The sequence below is a fragment of the Heteronotia binoei genome, chromosome 21, assembly GCF_032191835.1.
Source record: "Heteronotia binoei isolate CCM8104 ecotype False Entrance Well chromosome 21, APGP_CSIRO_Hbin_v1, whole genome shotgun sequence".
Taxonomy (NCBI): domain Eukaryota; kingdom Metazoa; phylum Chordata; class Lepidosauria; order Squamata; family Gekkonidae; genus Heteronotia; species Heteronotia binoei.
The window spans coordinates 87338414-87353884 of NC_083243.1; the positions used below are offsets into that span (position 1 = coordinate 87338414).

The 15471-nt window shown below is 42.2% G+C and overlaps 1 protein-coding gene across 3 annotated transcripts in view; it reads left to right on the plus strand.

The window, feature by feature from the left end:
* The window catches only part of SLC8A3 (solute carrier family 8 member A3), a 314593-nt gene that overhangs the window by 25630 nt on the left and 273492 nt on the right, over positions 1–15471 (plus strand). The gene's annotated exons all lie outside the window — the stretch shown is intronic.

Sequence of the window (15471 nt, forward strand, 5' to 3'; positions counted from 1 at the left end):
TGCTAATTTCAGGAGGGATACTGAAAGACCTGAGTCAGATTGAGAAGAGTCAGACTGGCAGTAAGGAGGTCCCATGACTGATGGTCAAATTAAAAACTGACAAATAGACCCAGATAGCATACATCCAAGAGTTCTGAAAGAACTCAAATGTGAATTTATGGATCTCCTGATAATACGCAATCTATCACTAAAATCTGCATCCATTCCCAAGAACTGGAAGGCAGCTAATGTAACTTCCTTCTTTTAAAAAGGAGGAGGTTCCAGAGGCAATCTGGGAAATTACAGTCTGGTCAGTCTAACGACAATACTGTATAAATTGGTGGAATCTGTTATTAAAGATAGGATTAGTAAGCACATTGATGAACAAATGCTATTGAGGAAGAATCAGCATGGAGTCTGTAAGGGAAGATCTTGTCTCATTAACCTTTTGAGGGGGTGAACAATCAAGTGGACAAGGGTGACTCAATATATGTTGTTTACCTAGACTTCCAGAAAGCTTTTGATAAAGTTCCTCAACAAAGGCTCCTAAGAAAACTCAGCAGTCATAGGATAAGAGGACAAGTCCTGTTGTGGATGAAAAATTGGTTAATTAACAGGAAACAGAGAGTTAGTATAAATGAGCAGTTTTCACAGTGAAAGGTGGTAAGTAGCGGGGTGCCTCAGGGCTCAGTACTAGGTCTGGTAACTTGTTCATTAATTATTTGGAGTTGAGAGTAAGCAGTGAAGTGGCTAAGCCTGCAGACAACACTAATTTGTTCAACATGGTGAAAACCAACGAGGACTATGAGGCACTCCAAAGGGATCTCTCAAGGCTAGACAAATGGGCATCAACATGGCAAATGAGGTTCAATGTGGGCAACTGCAAAGTAATGCACATTGGAGCAAAAAATCCCAACTATAAATACACATCAGTGGGGTCCAAACTGGCAGTAACTGACTAGGAGAGAGATCTTGGAGTCATGGTAGATAACTCACTGAAAATGTTGACTCAGTTTGCAACTGCAATAGAAAAGGCAAATGCTATGCTGGGGATTATTAGGAAGGAAACTGAAAACAAATCAGCCATTATCATAATACCCCTGTACAACTTTATGGTGTGATCTAATCTGGAATACTATATGCAGTCCTGGTCATTGGATCTCAAAAAATATATTATAGCATTGGAAAAGATGCAAAAAAGGGGCAACTAAAATGATTAATGGGATGGAAAACTTTTCCTATGAAGAAAAAGAGGTTAGAGCTGTTTAGTTTAGACAAATGGGAGGGCTTCTGGCAATCTGGCCCCATTGGTGGACCTCCTGATAACACCTGGGTTTGAGCTGCTGTGTGACACAGAGTATTGGACTGGGTTGGCCATTGGCCTGATCCAACATGACATATTTTATGTTCATTTGTTTTTAAGGCAGATCCGTCTACAAACCTGAGAAGAGCCTCAGGTTTGTAGAAAAATGTGAATTCTGGGGGAAAAAATAGATTAGGCTGTTAACTCACCAAATGATAGAAGCAGCTCCTGTAGTTTTAAGAAATGGATTACCTCAAATACCTCAGTGGTTATTGTGGGGGGTTGCTAAGCAAGCACAACAATATTGCCAGCCTTCAAGTCCTGGTTCTGTTAGTAAAAGGCAGGGAGAGGGAGCAGGGCCCTTTCCACGGCTGTTCCACAGGTCACCCTTGCTCCCCTCATCTCTGCCCTGGAGGGAGGATTCATCAAAGCCATATCTGGCAGCAACTGCTAGGTGATTCACTATCATACAACTTCAATGACAGGCACAGCAGTGACCACCTGGTGGTTCGCTATTATTGTACAGCTGTTCTCACACAAAAGCCAATTTGATATAGTAGTAAGAGTATCAGACTAGGAACCAGGACCAGATTTAAATATCTCCTCTGCCATAAATAGGTGACCTTGGGCCAGTCACTCACTCTTAGTGTGACTCTCCTCATGGGGTTGTTGTGAGGATAAAATGGAGCTGATGAGAATCATAGTCCCCGCTGAAGAGAAAGGCAGGGTATAAATGAATTAAATAAGCAATAAAGACAAGGGGTAGAGAAGGTTGATGGGTGGGAAGGAGAGAAGGAAGCGGAGAAGGGGGAGAGGATACAGGGACTACCAGGGAAGGAAAGAGGAAACAGTGGGAAGGGGATACAGAGGGAAATGACACCCCCCCATTCCTGGCAGGTTCCCTGCTTGCAAATTCTAAGGTGAAAAACCTCTTTCACCTTTTCTGTCAAATACTCCCAAGCAGCTTTAAAATATCGTTGCCCAGGCTTGACATACAGCTTTTGAACAGTACTGCACATGAATTTGCTTGGCACAGTATAAGCTGCAGTGTAAATAATTACTTTTTAAAAGGATGTGATGGAGTTAAAGAAGCTGTAGCATCCTGACTCTTTAAATATTTATAAAATGAGTGAATTCCTCTCTTTCCAAAATTGTAGCTCTTGTTTGTAGCATTGCTGTGGAGAGTAATAGGCATCATTTTCTTCAGGTGCACTTTTCTTTCTAAACGGAGGGGGGATATCCTTTTAGAATCAGAATCATAGAGTTGGAAGGAACCTCTAGGGTCATCTAGTCCAACGCCTTGCAGAAAGCAGGAAACACACAAACACTTCCCCCTAAATTCATAGGATCTTCATTGCTGTCAGATGGCCATCTAGCCTCTGTTTAAAAACCTCCAAGGAAGGAGAGCCCACCACCTCCCGAGGAAGCCTGTTCCACTGAGGAATTGCTCTAACGATCAGGAAGTTCTTCCTAATGTTGAGCCAGAAACTCTTGTGATTTAATTTCAACCCATTGGTTCTGGTCCTACCTTCCAGGGCCACAGAAAACAATTCCACACCATCCTTTTCCACAGAAAACATTCCACACCAAGACAGCCCTTCAAGTACTTGAAGATGGTGATCATATCACCTCTCAGCCGCCTCCTTTCCAGGCTAAACATCCCCAGCTCCTTCAACCTTTCCTCATAGGACTTGGTCTCCAGACCCCTCACCATCTTTGTTGCCCTCCTCTGGACCCGTTCCAGCTTGTCTATGTCCTTCTTAAAATGCAGTGCCCAAAACTGAACACAATACTCCAGGTGAGGTCTTACCAGAACAGAGTAAAGCGATACGATCACATCACGTGAACTGGACACTATACTTATGTTGATACAGCCAAAATTGCATTTGCCTTTTCAGCCACTGCATCACACTGTTGACTCATGTTCAGCGTATGATCCACTAAGACCCCTAGATCCTTTTTGCACATACTACTGCTAAGACAAGTCTCCCCCATCCTATAACCAGGCATGAGATTTTTCCTACCTAAATGCAGAACTTTACATTTATCCCTGTTAAAATTCATTTTATTGATTTTAGCCCAGTTTTCCAACCTGTCAAGGTCATCCTGTATCCTGTTTCTGTCTTCTTCTGTGTTTGCAACCCCTCCCAATTTAGTATCATCTGCAAATTTAATAAGCATTTCCTCTTTTCCTTCATCCAAATCATTTATAAAGATGTTGAACAATACAGGTCCCAGGACATATCCTTGAGGCACTCCACTTGTCACTCCTCTCCAAGAGGATGAAGAACCATTCACAAGCACTCTTTGGGTGCAATCTGTCAACCAGTTACAGATCCACCTAACGGTAACAGGATCCAAACCACATTTTACCAACTTGTCAACAAGGATAGTATGTGGAACTTTATCAAAAGCCTTACTGAAATCAAGATAAACAATGTCTACAGCATTCCCGTGATCCAGCAAGGTAGTCACTTTCTCAAAAAAAGAGATCAGGTTAGTCTGACATGACTTGTTCTTGAGAAAACCATGCTGGCTCTTAGTAATCACATCCATTCTTTCTAAATGTTCCAGGACCTACTGTTTGATGATTTGTTCTAAAACTTTTCCAGGTATAGATGTCAAGCTGACGGGTCATCTTTTTTCCCTTTCTTGAAAATGGGGACAACATTTGCCTGCCTCCAATCTTCCGTCACCTCTCCTATTCTCCAAGAATTCTCAAAAATAATTGCCAGAGGCTCAGAAATTACATCCGCAAGCTCTTTTAGAACCCTTGGATGCAATTCATCTGGCCCTGAGGACTTAGTTTCATTTAAAGAAACTAGGTGTTTATTTACTACCCCTATGCTGATCCTAGGTTGGAACTTCATACCCTCCTTATTTGTTGTTTTTGCCATGTTGAGCACCATTTCCCTCAGAAGAAAAGAGTGATGAAAAGTAGGAATTGAATAGTTCCGCCCTCTCTTCATTACCTGTTACAATTTCACTTTCTTGCCCTCACAATGGGCCTACCTTGCTGTTTGTCTTACTCTGAACATAAGAAAAGAACCCTTTTTGTTGTTTTTTTGTTGTTTTTAGCATCTTTGGCTAGCCTAAGCTCATACTGAGCTTTAGCTTTTCTAACTTTTTCTCTGCAAGCACTGGTGATTTGTTTATATTCATCCTTGGTTATAAGGCCCTCCTTCCAATTCCTAAAGGAGTCTTTTTTATTTCTCAGGTCTTTAGAGAGCTGTTTATGGCACCACTTCGGCTTCTTTAGGCCTTTTCCATTTTTTCTTCTTATAGGAATCGTCTGTGATTGGGCTTTCAGTATTTTGCTTTTAAGAAACTCCCACCCCTCCTGAACCCCCTTCCTCCTAAGTATTTCTGACCATGGGATTTTACCCAGCATACTTCTAAGTTTATCAAAGTTTGCCTTTCTGAAGTCCAACCTATTTTGATATTTCCAAATGTTTAAAATTAAACCTTTTTAATTCAAACCTTTATCATTTCTAGAAATGTTTTATTTATTTTCCCTTCTCCAAAAGTGATGGGACACATTTTATCCTCCTTTCTGCTGTTCTCTTGTAAATTGGGAGTGCATTTATTCAGCAGTTTGTTCCTTGAAGTTGGAAGTCTTCTGGCAGTGCCACTAAAATAATCTGAATCACTGTGAACTGTCAAGCTCTTTGATCCTGACTTAGCTCTCCAGCATCAGCTTCTTTTGTTCTGCTGTTGTGCTGATGTGGGTGCCCACCAGACAAATAAATGAAATCCCTTTGCTATAAACCTCAGGTTCTTGATGCACTTACCTGCAGCAACCACAAAATAATGCTGTTATAGGTTGCAGTCAGCATATGGAACTAATAAGTAGCCACATGGATTGAGATGGGATGTGTGTTTGGATAGTTACTAATTGAAAAATGAACTGAAAAGCCCATTTTTGTTAATGTAGTTATTAGATACTGGCAAGCAGGACTTTTTTTTGAGCAGGAATGCACAGGAACACAGTTCTGGCTGACTTGGTGTCAGGGGGTGTGGCCTAATATGTAAATGAATTTCTACTTGGCTTTTTCTACAAAAAGCCCTATGTGAAACAGTGGTAATATCAGGGGGTGTGGCCTAATATGCAAATGAATTCCTGCTGGGCTTTTTCTACCAAAAAAGCCCTGCTGGCAGGGCTTTTGAACTAAATTTCTTACATTATAGTAAAGCTGTATTACCACAGGCACCTCTGAAAGAGTATGAAGGGCAGTGGGAGAGGAAGAAGAAATACTGGGCTGCTGTCTGCCCCTACCAGGATCTGACTGCCACTGATCAGCAACACTGGAGGCCGCTCTAGTTTTAGTCCCACCATCAGCCCAGTATGCACGGGGAGGGGGGTCAATAAAAACAATAACAGAAAATAATGAAAATGAAAAAAATCTAAAATAACTTCCCCGGTTTGTAACCCCCCTGTCAAGACGTAGTGACAGATCAGGGCTACTCCTCCCCACAAAACTGGAGAGTGAATCCTCACTGCCCAGGTAACAAATTGGCTCTTAGCTTTGAGAAAGAGATGCTTTGTCAAACAAGCAAATGAGCACCAGGAAACCCATTGATGGATACCATTATGCCTATGGGATCACTGTTCTAGAGCTGTTGTAGGTAGAATGTCAGCAGAGTAAAATAGACTTGGGGCGGGGGGGGCTATCCATTTTATTTTAAAAATTGGCATTATTTTTTTACTTATATCTTATGAAGACTATTATACTACACTGAAGCAGTGCACAGCAGTAAATAATTAATCTGCTTTATAATGTCAATATGTACCATATGTGGCAAGGCAGTCTTCCACAAACAACTCCTCAATGAAGTTTTGAACGCAAGCCAAAAAAAAGGGGGGGCGGAATCCACAAATAATGTAAGCTCATAATAAATAGCAAACACTTTGTTTCTTGTCATTGAAAGGTTAAGTTTTCCTGTAACTGTACTTTTCTTTTTCAATATTTATCACATTCATATAAAGAAGGGAAAACTTTCAGGAATAAAAAATCAGGTCTAGGTCTTTAAAGGTGTTTTTTTTAAAAGTAAAAATCTGTATGCAAATAATCATGCAACGTGCAGTGCAATCAAGGTAATTGCACATGCAAATTATGCATAAAAGCAGCTCTCCTAATGTGGGTTTTAATATCCACATACTGTTAACGAGAACTAAACCATGTGAAAGCAGCTTTTCTTATTTAATTTACATATTTATTTTCAGCTGTTGGCAACACATTTGCGATGTGCTTTTTATTGAAAAAAAATTGCTCTCTGGTGAGTCTCTCTGCACAAGGCATGCAAAGCATAGTCGATCTCTTTATCTTACTCTCTTGCCTTGAACAATGACTAGAAAAACAGTAGAGTTTGCTGCTTATAATTTCAGTTAAGAAATAGAAGCTAGCAATTTAATTCCACCATGTGCTAGTCATGCAAAGAAGACTAAACTCACAGAGTTACACCCTTGACTTCAGTGGCCTTAGAACTTATAAAACTATGTTTAGGATTGCACTGTCAGTAACTCATTGGCAAGCAAATTGCTTTCTTCTAGGACAATTTATTATGAAATTAATGTTCAAAGTTGGCTCTTGAGAAAGATGTTTCTATCTCTCTGAATGGATCTGTATCACCAAGAGGGATCAACTTTTGGTCTGTCAACAGTGCTGGTTTGGCAGCCATGGGAAGTCAGCTTTTTTTCTCTTTTCTCTTACATCTGATCTATGTAGGGATACTAGGCCACTGCCTAGCACCCCCAGGGGCTTTGAAGGTGGGGCAAATGTGGGATATGATGTCATGCTCAGTGTCAATGTCATGTCCAGGTAAAAACTCAGACATGATGTCAACATATTAGCTGAGTCTCTAGAAACTCTATGGTTTGCCAGCATGTAGCATAATATCATTTACGCCCCCAACTATTTTCCTGCCAATACCAGAGGCCAGAGCAGGGGAGGGGGCAGTGGTAGGCCACATGGTGCAGGCAACTGGTATCCCTAGATCTATGAGGTTTGATGGAATTAAACTGGAATGGCTAGTTAAGAGAGCAATTCTAAGTGGGTGCACTCGGAATCCTACTCATCTTTATTCAATGGGGTTAACTCCCAGGAAAGTGTACTTATCAGTGTTTTATCGGGGCTTTATCAGTGTTTTAAAGTGCTCCAGTCCCATCTAAAAATTGAACTGAAACCTCGGTAAACTTGTTTGTTAAGTTCATGAACAAAACTCAGGAGTATGAACTAAGTTTTATTTGGGTTTGGATACAGGTCATATTTTTCATTGCTAATTTTGTTTGGATTCCTTAATAGCATCATGACATTTTTAAGCAATAGTTGTCAGTTATTCACATTGAGAAGCCTATTTTCTGTTGGTAACTTCCCACCCTACTCCAAATGTGATTATATTATTAGGGTTTGTATTCCTCATCCAAGGATCCTTCCTAGATACAAATGCATCCTTGTCCAAGAGGCCGTTTTTCTCTCCTTGCTGCCCCTTCCCTAACTATTCTAGGAAAACTAAAACTTAAAGACAGTGGGGGAATATGGACAGCAGAATGCAGCCCACATATTTGAGCCCTACAAAAACAAAACAAAACAATAACACAGCCAGACTTGGCCTATTAAGTTTAGATCCAAAACCTGGAGATTGTTTTATTGAAATTAATTACCTTTCCAAGTTATTCCTGTAAGATTTTCATTAGATTAGATTATTAGATTGGAATGCATATCTCTTTAACTTGACTATTTTACACCTAAAGATTATAGGATTTTACAGGTCAAAGTAGGGTTGCCAGATGTGACTCAGGAAATATCTGGGGACTTTGGGGGTGGAGCCAGGATTCCATTATCCCATTTTCAATATTAGCTGAATCTCTAGAAACTCTATGGTTTGCCAGCATGTAGCATAATATCATTTACGCCCCCAACTATTTTCCTGCCAATACCAGAGGCCAGGGTTTCCATTCCCTAAATAAATAACAGCAGTGCAGTTCCCCTGAATACAGTCTTCATTTCCGCATTCTCTTTTTTTGGCTACCCAGGTAGCTGCACTTCCACTAAATAAAAGTGAAATTTGTCATACCCCCCCAAGTCCCCTTGTCAGGCTCTGTAAGCATTTCTAGGCATCCTTTTTTAAAGAGACACACACACACACACACTCACAAAGCAGCCAAACTAAACACAGTTTGCAAACCTACAATTTTGTGATCTCACAGGGCAATTTATTCACAACAGTCACTGAATGTAACCATCTGTTGTATTTCAACTGGCTTCTTCAGACAGGAACAGAAAGGAGAGCAGCCTAGGGGGTGGAGTTTTCCTCCATCCCATAGTCAGGTTCTAGCTAAGGCTTTCCTATCCATTTTACTATAGAAATGACTTCTGAAGCAAATGCAAAATAGAGGAACTCTGCTCTCTGCTTTTCTCACAGCTTCACACACTTGTAGCTCTGCCTGCATGCCTCACCCTCTGCTTTCCTGTTGCCAAGATTTAAGGGCATAAACATGTTCCAAAACACAAACAGTTGCAAGCATCTTCTAAGCTGGCTGAGGGAACATGGTGGCTGTTGGGGTGGGGCTTTCCCCCACTGGCCAGCTGGCTGGTGTGGGGGGGAGGAGCCTGGAAAACCAGGGGATCCCCACTGGAACCTGGGGTCTGGCAAGCCTAGGTCAAAGGTAACATTTTGAATTGCAGTCAGAAACAAAGAGACTGCTCATGTGCAATGCTCTCTATAAGCTGTGGAGTCTTGTGAGCAAAGATTCTACTTTGTGAGCTACTGGCATTAAAATCGTGAGTGATTTGGCTACTGCATAAATTTGTTTGCTCTGGGGCAATCCTTCCTGAGTTAAGACAAAAATGTGTGAACTGGAGCCTAAAAACCTGTGAGTTAGCTCACATTAACTCAGCTTAGAGGGAACACTGCTCATGTGCTCTCCTAAATACAAAGACACATTTAAAAAGCAGGTGGGAGGAAGATGGAGTCTGCCTCCCAAGCAATTGCTTCAAACTCTCTAGGGAACACACTTCAGACTTGGGAGTTCTTTGGGAATATAAAAGGTTTTTAGGAGGCATTATTCCATTCCTTCTTAATCTGTGGGACCAACTCAACAGTGGCACCAGTTGGTAACTAAAGGTTATTGGCATTTTATGTCAGTGAAGAATATTAATTAGTCCTGAGAGACTGTGGTTCATATTATAATAATTCTGATTCACTGAGTGTAAAACTTAATTTGAGCCAAAGATCAACAAGTTTCAGGTACCTCATTTATTTCCAGTGCCAAAGTTGTGTTCTAGAACATGAGATTAACATTACCCCAACAGCAGGGCTGTCAAGAGCAGGAGAAATAGGGGGACAAAATTCCAGGGATCTTTGCCACTCTGCACGATTTTGGAGCTGCACAAAGCATATTATTTCCTTTTGCAAGAAAATTCAGTTGGGTCTGGTGGTGTGTGAAGGGGGGCCCGGGGCCAGTTATGTGGCCTGGAAGGATGGATTTCATGTTGAATATATTTGACTGAAATAATTTCATATGAACCAGTAGCCTGGTCTGATTGATTGGCACCAAATAACTCAAACACCAGTCAAAGAGGATTGCCCAGTGTGGCGGAACCGGCCCGATTCTGCCTTCAGACCCGGTCCCGTCAGCTCCCTATTGAGTCGCCAACTCCTGGAGGGAGCTATTTCTCCTCCTGCCTCTTGGGCGTGCTGCCACCACCTGCTCAGTCCCGGGGTTCAGATTGAGAGGAACAGGACTCCCAATCCCCCTCTCCAGCTATGAGGCTAGGCCTCCAGGTCCTCTGCCACCCTGTACTTGGGTTTCACAGAGACCTTAGCGCTTCTTTGGGGCACCCCTGGAGGATTGGCACCTTATCCAACTGCATGCCTTCCCCCCCTTCACCTGGGGCCCCCTTCTTAACACAGCGTGGTCTAAAGCGGTCCGGGGATCTATGTGGTACAGAGATTGACTGCCAGTATTTAAAACAGAAAAACTATTTATTTACAAGAGAAAAAGATAGAAAAAGAAAAGCAAAACAAAAACAGTTGCATTTAAAAAAGTAGCACAGCACAGCACAGCAAACAGCATGACAAAGGAAAGGTGTTTATAAACGCGTCCTGCTGGCCCTGATCTAAACTTGTCCTGTCTTGAGAATTACTTACTTAGTCTGCCTGCCTGGGGGCCTCCCCGGCAGGAGCCTCCATTGCTCACCACATGCTCGCTCGAGCCCCAGTTCAAATCGGGAGTCCTGTTCCTCTCAATCTGAACCCCGGGACTGAGCAGGTGGTGGCAGCGCGCCCAAGGGGCAGGAGGAGAAATAGCTCCCTCCAGGAGTTGGCGACTCAATAGGGAGCTGACGGGACCGGGTCTGAAGGCAGAATCGGGCCGGTTCCGCCACACCCTGCATCAGGGTTTTTCAACACTGTCTGTGAGCAAAGCGCTGCTGGTCCAAGGAGATTGACAACTGCTAACTAATAATGACCTCTTAGACAAAACACCAAAGGGTAGTTATTGCATTTCCTTCTTTAACATATAAACTGGGACTGACTTTTCTTTAACATATAATCTGGACCTGATTTAAGGTTGCCAAATCCAGTTCAAGAAATATCTGGGGCCTTTGGGAGTGGAGCCAGGAGACACTGGGGGTGGAGCCAGGAGCAAGGTTGTGACAAGCACACTTGAACTCCAAAGGGAGTTCTGGCCATCACATTTAAAGGAACTGCACATCTTTTAAATATCTTCCCTCCTTTGGAAAAATGAAGGATAGGGGCATTTTGGTGGGTGTTTTAAGGAGAGGCATCGGATGCTATGCTATAAATTCGGTGTCTCTACCTCAAAAAAACAGTCCCCGAGAGCCCCAGATACGCGCGGATCAATTCCCCATTATACCCTATGAGAATCGGTTTCCATAGGGAATAATGAAGTGCTCAGCAGACATTTCCCTCCCCACTCCTGCTTTCTGATTACCCTGAAGTGTGTGTGTGTGGGGGGGAGGGCCTCCAAACTGGGGGATTCACTGCCCCCACCTGGGGATTGTGCAACCCAAACAGAGAATCACAGTTGAGAACCGCCCCCCACAGCAGGATTGGGCTTTATATATGATTATTCATGTCCTTCTGTTGCACATGTAATGATGTTGTTGTCAGAGTATGACTTGTGATAAATATTGTGATAAATATTTTGTATGAGAGTGATAAGAATATATTGACAATTTATATTATTGATATTAAGTTTTCTTTTTTTGTGAGGCTGGTTGTCATGGTACCCTGCTTGGGGGTTTTTCTTCTACCCACCTGGGGATTGGCAATCCTAGACTGATTTAACTATTTAGAGCTGCAGGAGGGTTGCCAACTGTGGCGTGGAAAATTTCTGGAGATTTGGGGGCAGTAGTAGGGAGGGTGAAATTTGGGGAGGGAGCTCAGCAGGGATTTGATTCCACAAAATCCACCCTCTGAAACTGCCATTTGCTTTGTGTTTTTTGCCTGCTCTGTCACCAGGCAGGCTTTTTGAGATTTTTAAAAATTGACAATGAGTAATACAAATTAACATTCTGGTTGCCCTGTGACGCAGAGTGGCAAAGCTGCAGTACTGCAGTCTGAGCTCTCTGCTCATGACTTGAGTTTGATCCCGGCGGAAGCTGGATTCAGGTAGCCAGCTTAAGATTGACTCGGCCTTCCATCCTTCCGAGGTCGGTAAAATGAGTACCCAGCTTGCTGGGGCAGGAAGTGTAGATGACTGGGGAAGGCAATGGCAAACCACACTGTAAAAAGTCTTCCATGAAAATGTCATGATGTGACATCGCCGCAGAGTCAGAAATGATTGGTGCTTGCACAGGAGACTAGCTTTACCTTTATTGCCATGATAGCCAAAGTCTCAGCTTTCATCTTTTAACAAGTCTCTAGCCCTTCCCATTACAGAGTTATAAGGGGAAGGACACTGCCTACACCTTTCCCCTTATACCCTATTAATGAAAAGGTTAGAGGCGTTTTTTTTTAAAAAGGCTTTCGTCAGTCATGACTGTATATCATTGGACTGTTAACTCACAATAAGGCAATAACAACTGCTGATTTAAAACGAAAACCAAAAAGCCTTCTGATGACCTCAGAAGGAGAACGATGCAATGGCTGCAGAAAAAGCCAGTTGCTCTGTACTGCATTTTTATGAAGGAATACAGTGAGAAACAGTCCATTGATCAGCCATGAAGGGCTCAAAGAAGACCTACTCTGCAGGCCTACCCTGCAAGTCCTACTCCATAGATATGAAGATCATTTTTTAAAAATAAAAAGTTGCTCTTTGTAGAATGTTCTGGTGGTGTTTTTGCACAGAGCTTAATTGGGTCAGGGCTTGAGGGTTTGACTCTGAAATCTTCTTGAAAACTTTTGCCTCTGGTCTTCAAACACTGAAAGTCTGGTCTAAATTAAAGGAGGAAATGCAATAACTAGCCTTTCAGGGAGCAAGGCAGAAAAAAAAATCTTCCCTGTCTGAATTAATCTGTGTAATGCCAAGAGATGTGTTATTTCTTTCTATCCTCATCTATTCCAGGGATGTTGGATGTGGATTTGATTCTGAAACCACAAAATCAATTCACTGTTCTTTTCTGCAGTTTGTCAGACCTGGTTTTGTTCATTTGCATTTTTACCTTTCTATTTTGCTTATCATTATATATTCTTATTTGAAAGCTAAAAAGAAAAAAAGGTAGTTACTGATGCTGGAAGGATTGTACCTGCTTGGGAAAGAATATGATAAAATTGCCATTTGAGATGCAACTGTTAACACTGTTAACGTTTAAATGTTCGCTGCAATACAGTCAGTGCTGCAGATTCTCTAGCTAGCCGAGACATCTCTAGTCTATGATTATGCATATAAACTAGTAACCCTGACTATTTATGTAGGATTCCTGGAATATCTTTTAACCATATATCTAAAAATTACAGGGACAGGCCAAGAAAAACAGTTTTGTGAATTTCCATTTTTGTGGATTTTTTTCCATATCCCCCCCACCCTCACCCCCATACACATTGTGTCACTGTATCATCTCCTTGGATCTTAAAATAGGCCAAATACCAATCATATAATCCCCATTGTTCTCCCTTTTATCAATTCTTGGATGAAACTGATAAAACTGCAAGTCACAATTGTTTGGAGGACTTATTTCAAGTTGCATTATTTATTTATTTTTCTTTTTTGTCAGTTCAGTTCAACTTATTGTTTGGGGATCTGTTACACACACACACACACACACACTTGCCACAAGTCCAAACATCAGAATAGCCGCAAAGAGCTCTCTGAAGAGGTGGCTTGCTTGCTTATTTGTTTGTTTATTTATTTTCAATTTATAGCCTGCCCATTCCCAAATGGGCTCTGGACGGGTAACAACAATCAATAATACAAGATTAAAAGCAAATACATATAATATAACAATATACAATCTAAAAGCAATATAGCAATCTAAAAACAAACTCCAATTCTGCAGTTGGTAATATCAGTTGCCTCCACTCCTAAGTTTTCTAAAAAAATAGAGGCATGTGGAAAGAGGGGGGGGCGGAATACAGCTACTCAGTAGGGTTGCCAAGTCCAATTCAAGAAATATCTGGGGACTTTGGGGGTGGAGCCAGGAGACTTTTCGGGGCGGAGCCAGGAGACATTGGGGTGGAGCCAGGAACAAGAGTGTGACAAGCATAACTGAACTCCAAGAGAGTTCTGGCCATCACATTTAAAGGGACAGCACACCTTTTTAAATGTCTTCCTTCCATAGGAAATAATGAAGGATAAGGGCACCTTCTTTTGGGGCTCATAGAATTGGACCCCCTGGTCCAATCGTTTTGAAATTTGGGGGATACTTTGGGGAGAGGCACTAGATACTATTTTGAAAATTTGGTGCCTCTACCTCAAAAAACAGCTCCCCCCAGAGCCCCCGAAACCTCCAGATCAATTCCCCATTATACCCTATGAGAAGACGTTTCCCTCTCCACCCCCCCCCCCCCCGTTTCTGGGAAATCTGATGCAGGGGACAGAACTCACTCACCTCTGGAGGTGCAAAGGCACATGGTCCTTTGGGGGCGTGGCTGGGCTCCCCTCCCTTCACCGGCCAGCTGACTGGGGGCAGGAAGCAGCCTGAGAAAACGGAAGAGCTCTGGCTGCTGCGATCGGGGCTGGGTGGGAAGGGCTGCCGTTCTTCCCCCTCCCCTCCCCCCGCTTTCCCTTTTATGGCCAGCGGGGGGAGGAGGCTCCAAATCGGGAGTCTCCAGGCCTAGCGGGGGATTTGGGAACCCTACTACTCAGGGATACTCTGGATCCTTGGCCACCAAATATACACCAACTGTTATTTATTTATTTAGCCAGTGAGCTTATTCTCACAGAGGTTTAGGGTGGATTACATGTGGGTCTTCAAAAATTAATTTAAATTATTGTGTTGATTTCTAATTTGTATATTGTTGTATGGTATATGTTGTACATTGCCCAGAGCCCAGCATAAGTCAGGATGGGGTGATTAATCAAATTTCAACAACAACAACATGTTACAGTATCCCAGGGTCTGTCACAAGGATATTTTATTTATTTATTTATTTATTTATTTATTTATTTATTTATTTATTTATTTATTTATTTATTTATTTATTTATTTATTTATTTAAATTTATATCCTGCCCTCTCCGCAAGCGGACTCATCTACCTCTTTGATGAAGCTGATGAAACATGCTTTGTGAATCCTGTGCTGGAAATTCAATTTTCAAGCTCACAAGGAACCAATTTGGATTAGAATCATAGCATGCACAGAGAGGGTAGTCTCAGCTTTCCCACCCCACCCCACCCCACTTTCTTGACCTGAAGTTGTCTTGGGAGCTGTTGTTGGCTCCACTGGGGAAACCTACATGTGACCATCAGTATATTTAAGTTTCCAAACAGGGCAAACGGTATTCCAGGTCTGGAAAACAGCATGGGGAGTGAAGTCCCTTCACTTTGTGCACTGTGCTCCTGCTCCAAATCAGGGCCCCATGTTTCTGGGTACAGAATTGCCAACATGGAACTTGCAAGGCACATCTGATTAAAAGTCCTCTTGGTGGACCTGGAGAGGATGCAAGGATAATGTAATATATAGTTTGGTTCTAAGTCTCAGCACCAATACACATGTTGTCACTGTTTCTTGAAGCACTAATGCATATATATAAGAAATGTATACCTTTTTTGTTTTCTTTGGTTT